The following is an 18,880-nucleotide window of genomic DNA, read 5'->3' on the forward strand; positions in this document are numbered from 1 at the left end:
AGGCATAGTTTCAGTTCCTGGGATTTCTGCTTTATATGCTATAGTATCAAAAAACACCCAGAAGGAGGAAGCGACCCAGGACAAACCTCACACGAGCAAAAATAAAAGAAAGATCCAATTCACTGTGGACCTTCACGATCTCTTTTTGGAGAACTCTAAAATAATACAATCGTGCATAAAGAGAGCGTCATCAGTTTGAGACATAACTCCTGAATGTTATTTGGTAGCCTATCTATGGACTGGCATAACAATATGCATGTAAATCCTACTTTTAAAAAAATAAATTTAAAAAAAAATTTTTAATAAAAGCATTCGCAGCATGCAGCCCTTCACCTGAGCACACCCTTCCTGTTGATGAGGAAATGTTCCTCTTAAAGCAGCGCAGCCTTGACGTAACCTAGGATTTCCTTTCCAGGCGTACACACAGCCTAAAAAGAGCTCAATAAATCCAGCATTGGCACAAATGCCAAGTTTACAGCAGTCCGCTGCTCATCCACTGCTCTTTATTCAGTGTTCATGATAATGCAGTAAATAGTCCAGTTAGACAGGAAGGAACTAAGTCTGCACGCACGCGCGCACACACCTACCTTCAGGTTCCTTTATATTCAGCTACAAATAACTCCAGGCAGAGATAAAGGTCCTCTCATCTGTCACACCTAGTTTTCTATCTTGTTTGCTTCCTAAAGCTAACAAAAATATCAAAATGCGTCCATCACCGTTTTGATTTTCTTTGTCACATGCACACTTCAAGTGAAATTCATCCTCTGCATTTAACCCATCTGAAGCAGTGAACACACGCACACACCCAGAGCAGTGGGCAGCCACACTACAGCACCCAGGGAGCAGTCAGGGTCGGGTACCTTGCTCAAGGGCACCTCAGCCCAAGGCCGCCCCACGTTAACCTAACTGCACGTCTTTGGACTGTGGGGGAAACCGGAGCACCCGGAGGAAACCCACGCGGACACGGGGAGAACATGCAAACTCCGCACAGAAAGGCCCTCACCAGCCACGGGGCTCGAACCCAGAACCTTCTTGCTGTGAGGCGACCGGGCTAACCACTACACCACCATGCCACCCCGGTGTAGTTGTGCCCGTTATGTGCCAAGTGATAAAACTTCTCCCTGTGTGTTCAGACAAAACTTTCCCAAAAAGAGCCAAATCCATTTATTACAACATCTACACTGCACTCCAGAATTATTGGCACCCTTCATGAATCTATAAAAAGGACAATCGCACATAGTAATAAGTGATATTCTGGGCTCAAACATGGGACACCAGTGTGGGCCCCGAATCTGCACCAGTACAAGATATGGTCAACTTTATTTTATGCCCCTAATTATGCTCAATTGCATTATAACCGCTTGTGTATATCAAGTCCATCAATTACCTCATTTGTACACCATCTGGCCCATAGTGAAGCTTGTCTCATGGTATTGAATAAACAATTGACGTGTACGAGCTCATTTATACCCCAGGGAAACAGGACATGGTTAAAAGCACACAGAGTTCCTGGGTACTGAAAGCAAATTAAAAATAAATAAATAAATAAATAAATAGGCTAAGTGCTTCAAGAATGACCAAAAAAAAAAAAAAAATTGGGGGGTTTATTTAAAATATTCTTAGGAGTATCAATAATTTTGCCAGATATGTTTCAGGCAAAGTCCTATTATTCTAACAAGAATGACTTTTTGCTCAACCAAAATTAGTTTCTCTTCTTATTTGAGCTGAGAGTTTGAATTAATTGATGCAATGTTTATTTTTTTACAGTTAATTTTGCTCCTTTTATGAGCCAGTAATTCTTTCAATCCTTTTTAAAAGTGATGTAAAGCGACTGTCCATGCTGATAATTATTGAAAGTCTATTGAAATAAATATCAAGAGAAGGCAAGTGTTTAGTTTGTTTAGGAAAAGTACATAAAATACCCACATGCTCCAAATGGCATCTTTTCAGATTTACAAAGATGAAGAAGAAAGCTTTTTAGCATTGGAAGTGAATGCAGTATTATTTTGTGTCTGCAGTTTACTGATCATCAGCCTGATTGCTCTTTAAATGTCGGTTTCTGCCCTTAAAGTGCATAATCACGGGTAAATTCAGGAGCAAGATCAATGTAATTCTCCTATTTTATATTAAACTTTGGTCAAATATCTGTAACATTCTGCATTCTCTGCAATTTTTTTAACCTTGCACAATACCAGAAAAATTCAGTTGAAATCAAGCCATTTGAGGCGAACTGGTCCGCCTCTGAAAAAACTTGCCGTTTGGATTTCCTGGCAAACACTGATTTTCGTGACGCCGCGTGCGGGACGCCTCCTTCTGAATCCTACGTCAGCGCTGGTTTGTTTATGAGAAAACGACCTGGTGGTTTTCTACAACGTTATTGCGTAATTATTAAAACGGTTAATAGATGTATCGTAGGAGGGTGTAGCAACACCAATCTTGATGGGATTAGTACTCATCGTTTCCCAAAAGACTGGACAATGAGAGAGAAATGGGAGCACTTGGTCTACACAGGCTGTGCACTGAAACCGTGCAAAGCTCGCGCAGCCTGCTGGCGCTTCCGCAGGTGACGTCACGAATCTGGCTCCAGACTACCTTGGGATTTTTCCAGACACGTTTTATTTTTTTCCGCTGTAGACAGATGAACTTGTGCAAAATTATCCTTCTGGATGAGTGTGTAAAGGGACATACTTTCATATTAAAAAAAAAAAGCAAAACGAAATTGGTCCAGAATATGCACTTTAAAACCCCTTTATCAGTCGAGCCCTGATTCACAGACTTCTCTTCAGCTGATTATACATTAAACTCCATTACCTCCTGTAGCTTTGTGTCTTCTTACAAAAGGCTATTGACCCAAAGGTTCAAGAGGAAATTAGGAGCACGTGCGTGCACACACAGCTATATTTTAAGCATTACCACACTGCAGGGCTTGATGTATCCATTTTGAAGCTATAAAGGTATCAGAGTTACAGTCAAGCTTGTGCGCTGCCTCACATCAGCATCATTCATGCTGAGTAAGCGGAGTGAACAGACGCACTCTCACTGTCCTCACCGACTTCTCTCCGAACAGTGAAGCCTCACAGCCATTTACACAGTGACAAATATCAGTCATGAATCACAAAAGCTGTATTTATAGAATACCTTTCATACCGAAAGAGTCAGCTTAATGTGCTTAAAAATCCTACAAAACCTAACGTTGCTACCAAAGACAGAAATATGAATTCACAAAACGAACGCATGCTGTGCATCATGGTGGTTTAACGTTAAGCTAGCTAATCAGTGAAGCTCCACCTGACATGATAGCAAACTCTTTTCAAACTCGAAATCATATTGCTACTAGAAATGAAAGATTTCTACATTGTTTATTTGGCAAGATTATGCTAAAATGTATTTATGAAAGGACTTCAGATAAGTTAACGTTATTCATCTTAGCGTAACTCCATTTTTACATGCTAACTGTGTCCATGTTAACTAGCTGTGTGTTAACGTTAGTTGTGGACAAGGCTATGGCAACTTGGTGGGCAAATCCATAGAAAGTCATTTGATTACCCAGACTGCATAGCTATTGCAGCGTTATCGCTAGCTCTAAAAGCACAGACAACTTCGTTGCAAGCTTTCTCTTGGAATTAAATGTTTACACACCTCAATATGCTTCCGCAGGTTGGACGGCGAGTTTTTGTAGGCCGTGATGTGGTTCGTTTTTGGCAAACAAAGCAAAACAAAACGAAGCTTTAATCCTTTCAGAAAACTGAAACATGGGTTCTAGGTATGGCCGTGGGTGCATTATTCCCCAAAAGAACCGCCTCCTTCCATTCTGCCATCAACTGATTGTGTTCAAATAACGCTGCTGAGAAATCACTGATCTTGACTTTATAGTCTATGGACGTGATGTGACCCTAGTCTTACTGATAGGCTGACTCAGTGTCACATGTGGAAAAAAACAAACACGTTTTAGAAAAGGAAAAAAAAAAAAAGAAACATCCACTTTGAAAGCTGCTTCATAGAAACGAGGACCTTGACAGAAATGTAGTGGAGTAAAAAGTACGATATTTGTCTTTCAAATGTAGAAGTTAGTCATAAGTTTACAAAAAAAAAAAAAGTACAGATACTCAAAAAGTGTACTTAAGTACAGTACTCAAGTAAATGTACTTTGTTACTGTCCACCTCTGTTAAAAAATACTTTACAAGGTAAGTGAAAAATGGAAGAATGTCAGTTAAAGGGCAATTTATAAAATAAACAAATAAATAAATAGAGCCACAAATAACTAACAAAATGTACAGTAATAATTCAAAATAAAACCTAAACAAAACCCTCAAAATGTATTTTTGGTACTGGTTTTAAAAATAACTAAATTAAGATTTTCTTCACATACAGTGGGGTCGCAAAAAAAGTCTGAGCACGCCGAAACCCTGAATTTCCCCATTCTAAATGAAAAAACTCCCAGAAGGTTTTAGAATTTCAAAATATTTACAACAAAGAAAAGTACATATCTATTCAATATCTTGAATACAGAATATTCAAGATTCTACACCATTTCTTGGCCTCTATTTAAATGCAAGATATTGATCATATTAACTGCTTTGTCCACTTAGGTCAGACCTGGGCATTTTACAGCCCGCGGGCTGCATCCGGCCCTTTGGTTCATTCTGACCGGCCCGCGTAAGGTTAATTAGAAATTACAAAATAAACGTATTTTCTAATTTTACCTCATGCATGGTCTGAATGTGCATTGCTTTTATTTTGAAGTTGTGCTCAACAAAAACGCAATGCGCGCGACATGAAATTCCACGAAACCTAATCCCGCGATAACTACTTCCGCAATTTGTCCAGACCAACCACAAACTTGTACGTCATCCTTCAAACGGTCCAGCCAATCACAGTGTGACGTCACCAGCAGGCGCCGGAGCCCGAGCCGATCTGTAGATCTGATCCCTACACCGAATCGACTGATCTGTCAGCTGTGCTTCGCATCTCCACCTCAGACATTCAACCTGACTCTGATGCACTCGTTAAAGACCAACAGAGACTAGATTTCTCTCACCGAACAAATAAACACCAAATGAGGTGATTAGACTACAAATGTGGGCATCATTATTACAATATGATGTATCTTGCTTAATATTTGGAGTAGAAAGACAATATTGTGATGTCTTTATTGTTTTGGGGTGAATGTGATTGAAAAAAAAAGGTACAAACGTTCACATTTTGTTAACCATTGCTTTGGGAAATTTGATTGAATAAATGACATTTTTTGTAAGGCAACCTCGTTTTTCCCATATTCTTACCAGTCTTAGCAGTTTGTAAAAACAATGTTATTTACTGCTTTATATAAAGAAATACAATTAATATTATGCAGAATTTAGTTCAGCCTTTTGGTCCGGCCCTCCACTAAATTCTGTTTCTCATGTGGCCCCATGGAAAAAATAATTGCCCACCCCTGACGCAGGTTTTCCTCAGACCTAAATCTCTCCTGTTGAAGCAAGTGTTCAGACCTAAAATGGATAAGGTTTTGCACAAACCTGTGGAGTCCGTTTCAGCTCCAGTGCAGTCATTAAAGCAAAAAGACAAACCGAATGCGAAACACCTCATATACTCAATTCATGTAATTATTTCAAGAGATCCTTTCACTCAAATCATCATTAATAATCCATCCATCCATTATCCGTAACCGCTTATCCTGTGCAGGGTCGTGGGCAAGCTGGAGCCTATCCCAGCTGACTACGGGCGAAAGGCGGGGTACACCCTGGACAAGTCACCAGGTTATTGCAGGGCCGACACAAAGACAAACAACCATTCACGCTCACACTCACATCTACGGTTAATTTAGAGTCACCAGTTAACCTAACCTGCATGTCTTTGGACTGTGGGGGAAACCGGAGCACCCGGAGGAAACCCACGCGGACACGGGGAGAACATGCAAACTCCACACAGAAAGGCCCTTGCCGGCCGCTGGGTTCGAACCCAGAACCTTCTTGCTGTGAGGCGACAGCGCTAACCACTACACCACCGTACCGCCATTGTCAATATAATTTGTAAAGAAAACTGGACTTTTGGACCCAACTGTATGTCTTGTAGGAAAGGTGATCATAAACTTTGACAAACCAAGAGGTCCAAGTCCATTTGTGGCTTTAAAACTAACAAAAAAAAAAAAGTAACCTCTTTGTATGAGGTATGTGCTGCTTGTACTGGAGTAATACGTTAATTCTTTCCTGTTCTAGTCTTCACTCTGGCTGCTGCACTTTCTCGAGGTTATTTTTTAGAATAATCAGCAAAAGAGACTGCAATAGTCTAAGCCCAAGAAAACTAAACCACGGGTCAACTACAGAGCACCCTGGAGTGTGAGGGAACGCCTAACTTTGGCAACGTTTCAAAACTGAGTGTTGTAACTGAAATACGAGACTTGAATTTATGTCAAGAATCAAGGAGAACACCCAGGTCTTGCACTGCAGACTTCACACAAGATGCAAGACTAGAATGTCAGTGTTGTTCTCTTTGCTTTTAAAGCCACAGTGAACTAATCTTCATGATTATTAGCGTCTTAAAAATTAACTACAGCTTCTGTGGCGAGAATTATTAGCTACAGCTTCTCTTACCATCGACTGCAAAAGAGGAAATCTCGTTAGTTTTTCAGCTGAGACCTTCCTGAATTTCTTTTTGCTTCGGTTTTCTTCTGCTCCGCAAGTTGAGTAGAACTATATTCAGAGCATGTGTATCAGAATCGGAGTATTTACCAGTCAGAGATGGTGAATGGACTTCTCCTTGCTCACACAGCCGCTGTGCCTGAGCAACACAAACGGTTCGAAACAGAAAAATATGTCCTTGCTGGAGCTTCACCTCAAACCTTGAAAAGGTTAATAAGCTGGTCACCACCATGGGATAGTATGCAGTAAACAACAGGACAGCTCATTTTAATCCATTTTAGTAAACCAGACGCAACACACGTGCTGCTTTTGCATGGTACAATGTCTGATTTGAGAGCTTTTCACCAACCCAGCACATAATGACTCAACTATGAAAATAAAGACATTATGGAAGCTTCTCGGTCTCATTCCTACACACTTTTATAGCACTAGGACATACAACATACCCAGAGCAGCTTGGGGAGCAGTTGGGGGTTAGGTGCCTTGCTCAAGGGCACTTCAGCCATTCCTGCTGGTCCAGGGAATTAAACCGGTGACCTTTTGGTCCCAGCACTGCTTCCCAAACCTTTAAGCCATGGCTTCCCCATGCATTTTTGATCAGTAAATAGAACTTGTTCAGTTTATAATTTAGCCAAGTTTTTAAGTTATAATTTAACTAAAACAGTTAGCTGTAATTAAAACAGGGCCCATATATATTAAAACCACTGGCAAGTGAAGTGAATAACTCATTACGATGCCGCCTGTCAAGGGGTGGAAGATATTAGGCAGCAAGTGAACCAAAGTTAATGTTTGGAAGCAGGAAAAATGGGTACATATGTGACCCCTCACCGAATCCAGGGACACATGTCAGCCGGAACGAATCCGAGATGATCGCAAAAGAAGCATTTTTTCCCGAAATTTGTGATTTTTGTTTTTTTCCATCATGTGCAAGTTGAGATCTTGAAGAATGCAATCAGTATTTCAGATAATAGATTGTTTTGTTGGAAAAGCATACATTTTTTGTTGCAAATTGTTTTGTTTTTGTCAGGACTGTAGCCTGCTGGGGGGTGTGGGTAAATTACCATATGGGCCATTCACATGATGATTTAAGTCTTTTGTTGTTTTTTTCCGCGAATCAGCTGTATGATACGGGCTGAGCGCATGGCTACTTAGCTGCATACAGGCGTGTAATTTCACTATGGAATGAGGAAGTTAAACAGAGCGCAGAGGAGCTGAAACACCGCGAAGCAAACAGACACTCGGTATTTACATCGGAGATAACCATTTCTAGCAAAAAAAAAAAAAACACAACCTCGTTTTCCAGATTGAATGGAATACTTGAATGATCGGATGATACACGGACCGTTCTAGGATTACATTCCATCGGAGGCATTGGTGTGTGCATGGCGCCGTTTCTCTTTCTGATGGGGTAAGTTTATTAATCTAAGGCTGTGTGGTTATTTTTGCATGTAACGTAGTGTGTTGTGGTTTGGTTAAGCCTAGGTCACAACCGGACGTACGATTTTTTGGCCGTGTGATTTTTGGCGTTTCCCAAATCACTGCGTTTTTTTTTTGTTCACGGAGAAAGACGCGCGTTGGCCGTAAGTTTGTCTTGCAACCTGAAAAAAACGTAAGCGCCCGTAAAGTTTGTTTGACATGACAAAGAACCTCTGCGGCCGGTCTGCGGCTCGAAAATCAGCACGTCACGCGCGCTTGTGCATTTTTTGCATGTAGACCGGCCGTAGGAGCACGGTACGGCCGGTTGTGACTGAGGCTTTACATGAAACTAGCGTTGTGTTAGTTGTGTCATCACTGTGCTATTTTTCTTTCTTACAGTGTAATTTTTCAACCACAAAACGTTAAAGTATACTTTAGGACTTATTTTTGTACTTCATAATTGTTTTGGGCATACTTTGCATGGAAGGAAAATTGACGTGATCTTTGTTTACATGAAAGTGGCATCGTGCTAGCTAGTAGGGGGTAGGGCTTTCCTTAATGTCATGCAGATGAGCACCATTATGTGCCCGCCCTGCACCCAGAGTAGCTGAGATGGAAAACTTTGAGGGCGATTTTCTCCCTTTTCTGTTTTAAGAAGTATACACTTTCAAAAGGCCACACATTCTTCAAATACTGTCAGATCTCCACATGGAAGGCATCATTGGAAAGCTTAGAAACCGTACTTTCTGAATCTGTCAATAACTCAAAATGCCCCCGGGCAGACGTGTGTCCCTGGATTCTGTTTTCTGACACATATAAGGATCCGAGAGACTGACCAGGGCCAAATTGCGATGGCGAGACGACTGTGTCAGAGTATCTCCAAAACGGCTAGTCTTGTGGGGTGTTCCTGGTATGCAGTACTTTGTACCTACAAAAAGTGGTCCAGGGAAGGGCAATCAGTGAACCAGCGACAGGGTCCTGGGCACCCAAGGCTCACTGATGCGCGTGAGGAGCGAAGGTCATCCCATCTGTTCTGATCCCACAGAAAAGCTACTGGAGCAAATTGCTGAAGAAGTTGACGCTTGCTATGATAGAAAGGTGTCAAAACACACAGTGCACCTCAGCTTGCTGCGTATGGGGCTGTGTAGCCGCAGCCCAGTCAGAGTGCCCATGCTGACCCGTGTCCACTGCCGAAAGCATCCACAACGGACATGTGAGAAATCAGAACTGGACCATAGAGCAATGGACAAAGGTGGCCTGGTCTGACATGTTCTTTTCCGTCATGTGGATGTCCAGGTGCGTGTGCATCTCTAATACAGGGCCAAGATGGCACCAGGACACACTATGGGAAGAAGGCAAGCCAACGGAGGCTGCGTTATGCTCTGGGCAATGTTCTGCTGGGAAACCTTTGGTCCTCGTGTTTATGTGAATGTTGTAGACCAAGTCCAACCCTTTATGGCAACAGTATTCTCTAACAGCAATAGCCTCTCATCAGGATAATGCACTCTGCCACACTGCAAAAATGGTTCAGGAACTGTTTGAGGAACAAAGAGTTCAAGGTGTTGACTTGGCCTCCAAAATTTTCAGATTTCAAGCTTATTGAGGATCTTTGGGATGTGCTGGACAAACAAGTTTGATCTATGGAGGCCTCACCTCAAAAACTAGAGGACTTACAGGATCGGTTACTAACGTTTTGGTAGGAGATACTACAAAACACCTTCAGAGGCCTTGTGGAGACCATGCCTTGACAGGTCAGGGCTGTTTTGGTGGACCAACACAACATTGGTGGTTTTAAATGCTATGGTTGATTACATCTCTCACACATGAGGTGCAATCAGGAAGTTCCAGGACTGTTCCAGCTGCAAATGAACGGAGCAGGTCAACGTCATGCATGTGTAGCAGGAACGAGCAGTAACTCTCGCGAGTCGATATGTCCAACATCATCCTACAATTTCCCCCCCCCCTCCCCCTCTGGAGACACAATGGCCATCCAGTTTGATGAGACCATCAGGCCCATGGGGTGGCCTGAAGACTGGGCACTCCTGAAGGATGTGGGAGATTGTCTGCATGCGACCGCACTGGCAGGCATTGTCCTCATTAGCTCCAATAATCTTAAGGAAGGACTGGATCCTGCCCCATCCACTGCAAAGACAGTTGAGGTAGGTCCACGCACGGTGGTGTAGTGGTTAGCGCTGTCGCCTCACAGCGAGAAGGTTCTGGGTTCGAACCCAGCAGCCGGCGAGGGCCTGTCTGTGTGGAGTTTGCATGTTCTCCCCGTGTCTGCATGGGTTTCCTCCGGGTGCTCTGGTTTCCCCCCCACAGTCCAAAGACATGCAGTTAGGTTAACATGGGGCGGCCTTGGGCTGAGGTGCCCTTGAGCAAGGTACCTGACCCCTGACTGCTCCCCGGGCGCTCAAGTGTGGCTGCCCACTGCTCTGGGCGCGTGCGCATGCGTATTCACTGCTTCAGATGGGTTAAATGCAGAGGATGAATTTTACTCTGCTTGAAGTTTGCATGTGACAAAAGTTTCTTCTTCTTCCTTGCGGGTGAGATGGTAACCGCAGGGCTTTGCAGAAGGGAACTCAATGAAAGAGTGCAAGGTGGTGCGTGAACAGCTCCATTCCTCCTGCCATCTCTGCTCCACCCAGGAGTCGGAGGCCGGTCCAGCTCTCATGAGTGCTGCAGTTTTGATGGCGAAGTGCTGCCTTAATAGTTGTTGTCATCCTGAGTTGGTGGAACGAGGCTATTCTCCTCGAGTGCCTTCTCCACTAGCTTGAGGACTTGATAGTCTCACCAGATGCTTGCAGGAGGAATTCCTCAGACTACGGGGAGCATCTCAGTCGGCGTAGGTTTCAAGGTCCCAGAGATGAGGCGCATCAAGCTGAGAAACACTATGTGGTGATCCCTAGTAACGACCTCGGTTGGCTAATATCAACAACTCAATTTCCCGAAGGAAGCAATAAAAATTACGTACCATGAGAGAAAGAGCACCGATATCAAAGCTGAATGGTGAGGGAGATAAGTTTGTGGGTTTTAAACATAGCAGAGGGCCATGAAGTACCTCATTTCCATTCATGCCGAGTATGTGGTGCACTCATGACCACAGCTGCAGAGCCCAGCTGAATCTGGTCTTTCAATAACAAACAGTCATCTGGAGCAACTCGCTGATACATCCACGGCCGTGCAGAAGCACAGGACATGTTCATGTCTGTTAACTGCTCCATAAAACTATTCCTACAGACCAATTATTAAGCCTCAAGCTATGATTTTGAATATTTCTCCTCACTCATTACTGAAGTACACTTCACATATGGATGAAGTTTTATAGAAACATTCTACTCAACTAGAAGCCAAAATATTACAGGGATTCATTCCACTCTTTTCAGCTCAATTTGTTATTTAGTGTTTCTTTTATTCGCAGCCGTGTCTGCAAGTTTTCAGAGTGCATGCTGTGATTTAGCATAGGGATTGTCTCTTTAGCACAGGGAGTGTCACCACTGAAATCCCTCATTGTGGCTTTAAGTCTCAAATAATGTCAGTTTTTGATTGTCAGCATTTGCAGCCTTGGCCACAAAACTGCTGCTTTTGATTAGTAAACCTTTTCTATATGCCAGAGCCGAGTGTGTCTTGGAGAACAGAGTCATTTCCAAAGCTGAAATATGAGATATGAACAAGGCAGGACTCCAACATCCCTCAAATGTCGTAACCCAAAAAATAAAATAAAATAAACCCAACCCCACCCCCAAAAAGGAACTTGGAGAATAAAAGGGGAGAGGATTTCTCTCATTTGATGCTTAATTTAAATAAATAAATAAACAAACAAACAAAAGAGTTGCACTAAATTTTTTTTTTATTAGAATGATGAAAACAAAGGTGCTTGGAGCCAAATATTATAAAAGAAAATGCATGCTAAAGCCGTCGGTGAAGAACTTGTTAATGACTGTATGGCATGACTAAGATGGTAGAAAGATAGGACTGATCTTGATTGAGGTCTTTTCTAACGTGCCTTTCAAATAAATTCTATTTGAAACATTTTATAGAAATATGCATTAGTTTAATGACCTTCACTTGAGTGACAAAACAGCAAGCAATAAAATGCTGACGACGTCACGAACATTACTTTCTAGCTTTTACATTTCCTCGCCAAATATGCATCGTCTCAGTCAGGTTGGTTTGCATTTTAAAGTGCATATCACGGGTAAATTCAGGAGCAAGATCTAGGGGTCGACCGATAATTGGCCTGGCCAATATTCTGCATTTTTAGGGTTATCGGTATCGGCCATAATTTCCACCGATATGCCGATAACATGCCTTTTTGCAGCCATTTCGTTCCTAACGCGACTGTCACTGCACGTCCTTTCCTGCACTCGCCTCTCTGAGTTCAAGAACACAGTCCCGCCCACCACAACATCTGATTTGTTTGGCACAAGAGATATAGCCAATCGACACGTGTAGCTAAACGCTGTGAACTGTTTCAAGGTGGCCGTACGGGCACTCGGGCAGAAGCGGCACAAGGGATACAGCCAATCAACACGCGTAGCTAAACGCTGTGAACTGTTTCAAGGCATCTCAGGCAGAAGCAGATCCCACTTCAAGGTAAGGACACGCTGCTTTTGCCGCAATAAGTCACAAACACACAAGTTGCAAAAGCACAACATCATATATGTTTACATTCTTCATCTACTACTCGTTAAAATTGTCCATTTGCATCTGTGTAGCCAGGCAAACTTAGCTTACGGAAGGAAGCACTTGAATTAGCCTACAACCAACTAGTCTCGCTGAAACTACATGTAATGCTTCCTTCACTACAATATAATCCTCCTAAATTGGGAATATTAGGCTTGGGCATTAAAAGCATTAGAATGTAGATGGTTACTTGTTAAGTTGTTATATAATAATAGGGAGTGATAGCCTACTTTATGTTTGATTTTACTTTTTAAAAAATGCTGCAGGCAGCTCCCTACACTTGATTTGTTATTTAAAAACTACTTGAAGTTGGTAAGTCTTACTTAGTTCTTAGTGTAAAAGAATCCAGAGTGTATTTTCATTTATTTTCCACTGAAAATGGTGAGCTGTAATATAGTAGGGAGTGATTTATTTTTTTATTGGTGAATATTTATTTTATTTCTCATTTTATTCTAACTAATGTTTGACTTTATTGTACAAATGCTGCTGGCATCTCCCTGCACAAAATTCCATGTTCAATTTTACAATTAAACATACATTTCATGGATATGAAGGTCTGTGTCAGTGTGTGCTATGTTTAATTTCATGTGAATTATAATGTTTACATTTATCGGTTATCAGCATCCCAATTCCATAATAATCGGTATCGGCCCTGAAAAAAAACATATCGGTCGATCCCTAGCAAGATCAATGTAATTCTCCCATTTTATATTAAACTTTGGTCAAATATCTGTAACATTCTGCATTCTCTGAAATTTTTTTTACCTTGCACAATACCAGAAAAATTCAGTTGAAATCAAGCCATTTGAGGCGAATTGGTCCGCCTCTGAAAAAAACTTGCCATTTGGATTTCCTGGCAAACATTGATTTTTGTGACGCCGCGTGCGGGACGCCTCCTTCTGAATCCTACGTCAGCGCTGGTTTGTTTATGAGAAAACAACCTGGTGGTTTTCTGCAAATTTCTTCGTTATCGCGTAATTATTAAAATGGTTAGCAGATGTATCGTAGGAGGCTGTAGCAACACCAATCTTGATGGGATTAGTACTCATCGTTTTCCAAAAGACCGGACAATGAGAGAGAAATGGGAGCGCTTGGTCTACACAGGCTGTGCACTGAAACCGTGCAAAGCTCGCGCAGCCTGCTGGTGCTTCCGCAGGTGACGTCACGAATCTGGCTCCAGACTCCCTTGGGAATTTTCCAGACGTGTTTTATTTTATTTTTTTCTGCTGTAGACAGATGGCCTTGTGCAAAATTACCCTTCTGGATGAGTGTGTAAAGGGACATTCTTTCATATAAAAAAAAAAAAACGCAATTGGTCCAGAATATGCCCTTTAATATTGTATATTTAAATACTAAATTAATATTTAATAAATGCCTGGAGAGCGTGAGGCTCCTCAAAGATGCAAAGTATTTTATAATTAGCGTAAAAAGAACGTGCATGTCCAACCATTCGTTTTACCCTCAGAGGGAAAAGCTAGAAGAGACATTTTACTTAAACTGCGTAATTGTATGTTGCCATTGCAAAACACTGAACGTGCATTTCTGCGTCAGTGATCCATCAAACTAAATACACTGTACAAGTGTTGATTCATTACAACCCATAGGAGTCCTGTGTATGTTATGCCACTTCCTTTGGGCCGCAGTGTACAGCTGGACAGAAAAATCAACCAGTGGCTAAAAAATAGAACGGGACAGAAATATCACAGGAGGCCTAAATGTAGTAGGCATGTGAAACAAACCAAGACAGATGAGCCACTGATCCAGTTTGTTATACATTATAAAAATTCATTTTATTATTATATTTTTAATTTAAAACATTTGGGGTCAGTTTGCCCCAAGAGCATTAAGGCTCATCTAATGGGGCTTACTCCATTACTCCGAATGACCAGACAGCAGACCCCAAAAAATAAATAAATAAATAAATAAATAAGGGGGGGGATCGTTTAGATTCCTCAATAAAAATTTGGACATATGAAAATAACTTTCTATTGTTATCAAAAGACAAATTGGAACTGAATCCGAGATCGTTCACCAACTGCTTGCAAATAAACGAGCAGCCGAGGAGAGCGGTTTGTTCCTGTGAGCAGCAAAAAAAATGGACAATAAAGAAAAAAAAATGCTTTATCGTTTCAGAATGAAAACCACATAAGCAAGCAGACAATATTTTACATCCAATACGAAAAAGATAATTAAGCGAGCATGCATTTAACCTCAATCGAGTATGTAAAACTGACGAATATCTATTAAGGCTGTAATCATAAAGAGCGTTTGGCGAACAATTAGATAAATTAGACAACAAAGCTTTTGGAAACAAACTTTGAGTTAAGACTGCGAATTTCAAGACTAAGATTATATCCATAGGCTAGTGGCGGAAGAGAAAAAGAGAGCTTTTAAAATGTTCTGTACGACACAAAAATAAATAAAAAATTACCAAAATTTCTTCAAGAGTAATGAGTCATATTTAAAACTTGCCGAGGTAATAAACCAGCAAGATAAGTAGGAGTGAGATTATTCACAAGCTTATAAAACATCTCAATATTCCTCCTACAAGTCATGTCCTCCCACCCAACTTCATGCATCAGCCCTTGCTTGCTGGTTCCTCTAATGGCTCCAGTTACTATTTTTGCAGCTTTGTATTGGGCATGTTCAATAAATAAATAATTTTAATTTAAATATGGACGAGTGTTTTACTGGAAAATACGCCACTCGTACTTTTCATACGAACTCCACCTGAAATGGAGAACCAAAACAGACAAATCTCTAGATGCCACTTGTGAGGAAATCGATGGATAAATCTGGGCACTTTTTGTTTGTGAATGTGTCTATATAATAAAAAGGAAAAAAAAAAAAAACCACACATTGGCTTGAGGATATGAAGTTTATGGCAGATTCTACCGTAACTGGACCCATTAACCACTTGCCCACAAAATAAGAAATTTTTCTTTTCCTTTTTTCAGTGAGGTAATATTTTCAAGATTGAAAATATGGTATTTGGTCTTCTAAAACAGCACGGCATTTAAAAATACACTGAGTATATCAATAAAAGATTTTTAAAGAATAAAGTTCTATTTCTTTGACATATCTGACAGACATAACTCCCATTTTAAAAATTACTTTCATTATCCGGGCGGCACGGTGGTGTAGTGGTTAGCGCTGTCGCCTCACAGCAAGAAGGTCCGGGTTCGAGCCCCGTGGCCGGCGAGGGCCTTTCTGTACGGAGTTTGCATGTTCTCCCCGTGTCCGCGTGGGTTTCCTCCGGGTGCTCCGGTTTCCCCCACAGTCCAAAGACATGCAGGTTAGGTTAACTGGTGGCTCTAAATTGACCGTAGGTGTGAATGTGAGTGTGAATGGTTGTCTGTGTCTATGTGTCAGCCCTGTGATGACCTGGCGACTTGTCCAGGGTGTACCCCGCCTTTCGCCCGTAGTCAGCTGGGATAGCCTCCAGCTTGCCTGCGACCCTGTAGAACAGGATAAAGCGGCTACAGATAATGAGATGAGACTTTCATTATCCCTGTTGCTATAGTCAGTGAATTTCTGTCAGATGACCTGACGATAGACTCAGCCATTATGGATCTTTGGTAGTTATCATGTGGAAGCAGGCTTTATAATTTTTGGGTGTCAACAGATAGAGTTGAAATAGATTAACAGCGAAAAAACTTTCGTTCACGACGAAAGCCCACAGTTATTTTTAAAAAATGCTATCGTCAGTCTGTCAGTCTAATGCACCTGACGATAGCAAAATTCAAGCCCTCACCACGCACATGTTGACTGACGCAAAGAGGAAATTCTACCGCGCATGATTTTTGTGACAGCAGACATTTACTTCCGGGCAAGACTTGGAGTTCTGACAGCTAGATTTCATCAAATAAATCAAGGTAAGATTTTCAGTCAGCTATCCTGATGATAGAAATTTTTGACGATAGAAACATTGAGAATATATTTGTGCATTCATATTTAAGGAAAACTATCGTAAGTTGAGATAAATCAGAGCCACTTGCGACCCTTTCAGCCGACAGGCCATTTCAATGTGTTATTTCCCCGCGAAAGTGACACAGTCGTGTCTATCGTCACTGTTCTGACAATTGTTGTTGATATTTCAATTTTGAAAATAAATTTTATTTTTTATTTCAATATTTTATTTTATTATTTGGTTCTAGTGATGAGGTATTTAATATTACTAAATTTGTCAGATTAATAATGTGAGAAACAGTTTTGTTGCTATTGCCATCTAGAGCGTCTGTCAGAATATGATGGTAGACGTTAGTTTGTCTGTCAGATTTTGATGATAGAAACCGATGTGTTCCTATTGTCATTTAGCATGTCTGTCATGTCAGGCTTTTATTAATTAGTTACCAGGACTACTGTCCTAAAATTTACTGTGAATGTCCAAGACCCCAAATGTTACTAGAAAAACTTAATAGAATGATCAAAATAATCAATTCAGCAATTTAAGGAGATGGGACTTAACTGGCCTCTGTTATGGTAGAATCTGCCTTATATTCTTGTGTTGAAAAACTTGCATTTTTCAAACGAAATACATCCTGGATCTGAGTTAGGGCTGGGCGATAAAATGATAACGATACGTATCGCGATAGACACATACTTGATATCAATAGAAAATGCGTTCGATAGAACGTTTCGATAGAATGTTTTTTTTTTTTTTCAAGAAACAAGCGTTAGCCAGAGCCCTCTCTGGTTTAGGTCCGCTTTCAATCAACTGTTGTTGCGAAGCAAGCTTGGTTGCATGAGCAAAGGCACTCGTTCTCTGGTGCCTAGCAACAGATAGGGAGTGGCACGCTGATAGCCAATCATGTAAGAGTATTGCGTTTGGTTGCGCCATCTCGTTGTCTCGTGGTCGTGTTTATTTTTTTTCCAGAAACAGCGTGGCCAAGAAAAGAAAGATGAGTGCCGGAACGAGCGAGGAAACTGTGGATAAAGTCCGTAAGGTCAGATGTTACAGATGTAAAGTCTTAAGTCTACCTCAGTTTTACTTTAATTTCTTCTGTTTACAAAACACTATTTTTATTTTATTAAACCTTCAATGAAAATATACTTGAATAGTTTAAGAATAGTCTAAGTCTACCTCAGTTTCACTCAATTTCTTTTATATGTTTATAAAGCACTGCATATTTTTATTTATGTTTTTCAATGTTATTCACCAGAGGGTGAACTTTTTTTGCACTAAACTTGCAGTAAAAAATTAAAAATATGACAGTCCTTCTCACATAGCAGGTTTTGCTATGTTTACATTTAACACTTTGCTCATGTTTTTATAACACTTGAGTTTTTTAAGCACTTTATTATTGATAATTGCTCAGTTTTTGTTGTGATTGTAACATTGAACATGCGTGTTGACATTCCTTGCTTATTGGCTGTCAGAGGAAGTTTAAAATAAATGTTTGAATTTAGTATTGTTCCCTCCTGGTCCTTATTTTAAATAGGTCATAAAATGTTTCAATAATTATCGATATCGACCAATATGAAACTTATATCGTGATACAGATTTCAGCCATATCGCCCAGCCCTAATCTGAGTGACTTATTTCCCGATATTTCACTCAGATGATGTGACTCCCAGTGTTTTCCCACTGACTAGATGCACGCTGTCAAAATGGTGAACCGGTTCAGAATTAAAATTCTTTTGATTAATTTGCATTGGGTTTTTTTTGGTGGCGGTGTCCATGTAATATAAAGAACATCTTGTGTTGAAAAATATATCACTCGCTCCCTTCACTCACTCACGAAATACAGTACAGTATATTCGCCACTCGAAGATAAACTTCATATCTTCACGCCACATCATCTACTGTATATATCATGCATACATACATACCTCGATGACGCTTTGCACACTATTGGCATTATCTTAACCAGCTTCATGAGGTCGTCACCTGGAATGCTTTTCAGTTAACAGGCGTGCCTTTTCATTACATTACAGGCATTTAGCAGACGCTCTTATCTACAGCAACATACAACAAGTCCAACAATTTTTAACCTAATCTGCACGTCTCTGAAGTGGGAGGAAACCCATGCAGACACTGTGCAAACTCCACACTGAAAGGCCCCCGTCAGCCACTGGACTCGAACCCTGAACCTTCTTGCTGTGAAGCGACAATGTGAAGCACTACACCACTGTGCCT

General features: G+C 41.0%; 1 protein-coding gene across 4 annotated transcripts in view; it reads right to left on the reverse strand.

The window, feature by feature from the left end:
• exoc6b (exocyst complex component 6B) overlaps positions 1-18,880 on the reverse strand; it is a 241,432-nt gene that overhangs the window by 162,994 nt on the left and 59,558 nt on the right. Inside the window, exon 1 of one of the 4 annotated variants that reach the window (XM_060936127.1) lies at positions 334-464. The exons of the other annotated variants lie outside the window; for them this stretch is intronic. The gene's annotated coding sequence lies outside the window, so the exon portion shown is untranslated. Of the gene's footprint in view, positions 1-333; positions 465-18,880 lie in introns of those variants that run through there. 4 annotated transcript variants of the gene reach the window in all.

This window comes from Neoarius graeffei, chromosome 1, assembly GCF_027579695.1.
Source record: "Neoarius graeffei isolate fNeoGra1 chromosome 1, fNeoGra1.pri, whole genome shotgun sequence".
Taxonomy (NCBI): domain Eukaryota; kingdom Metazoa; phylum Chordata; class Actinopteri; order Siluriformes; family Ariidae; genus Neoarius; species Neoarius graeffei.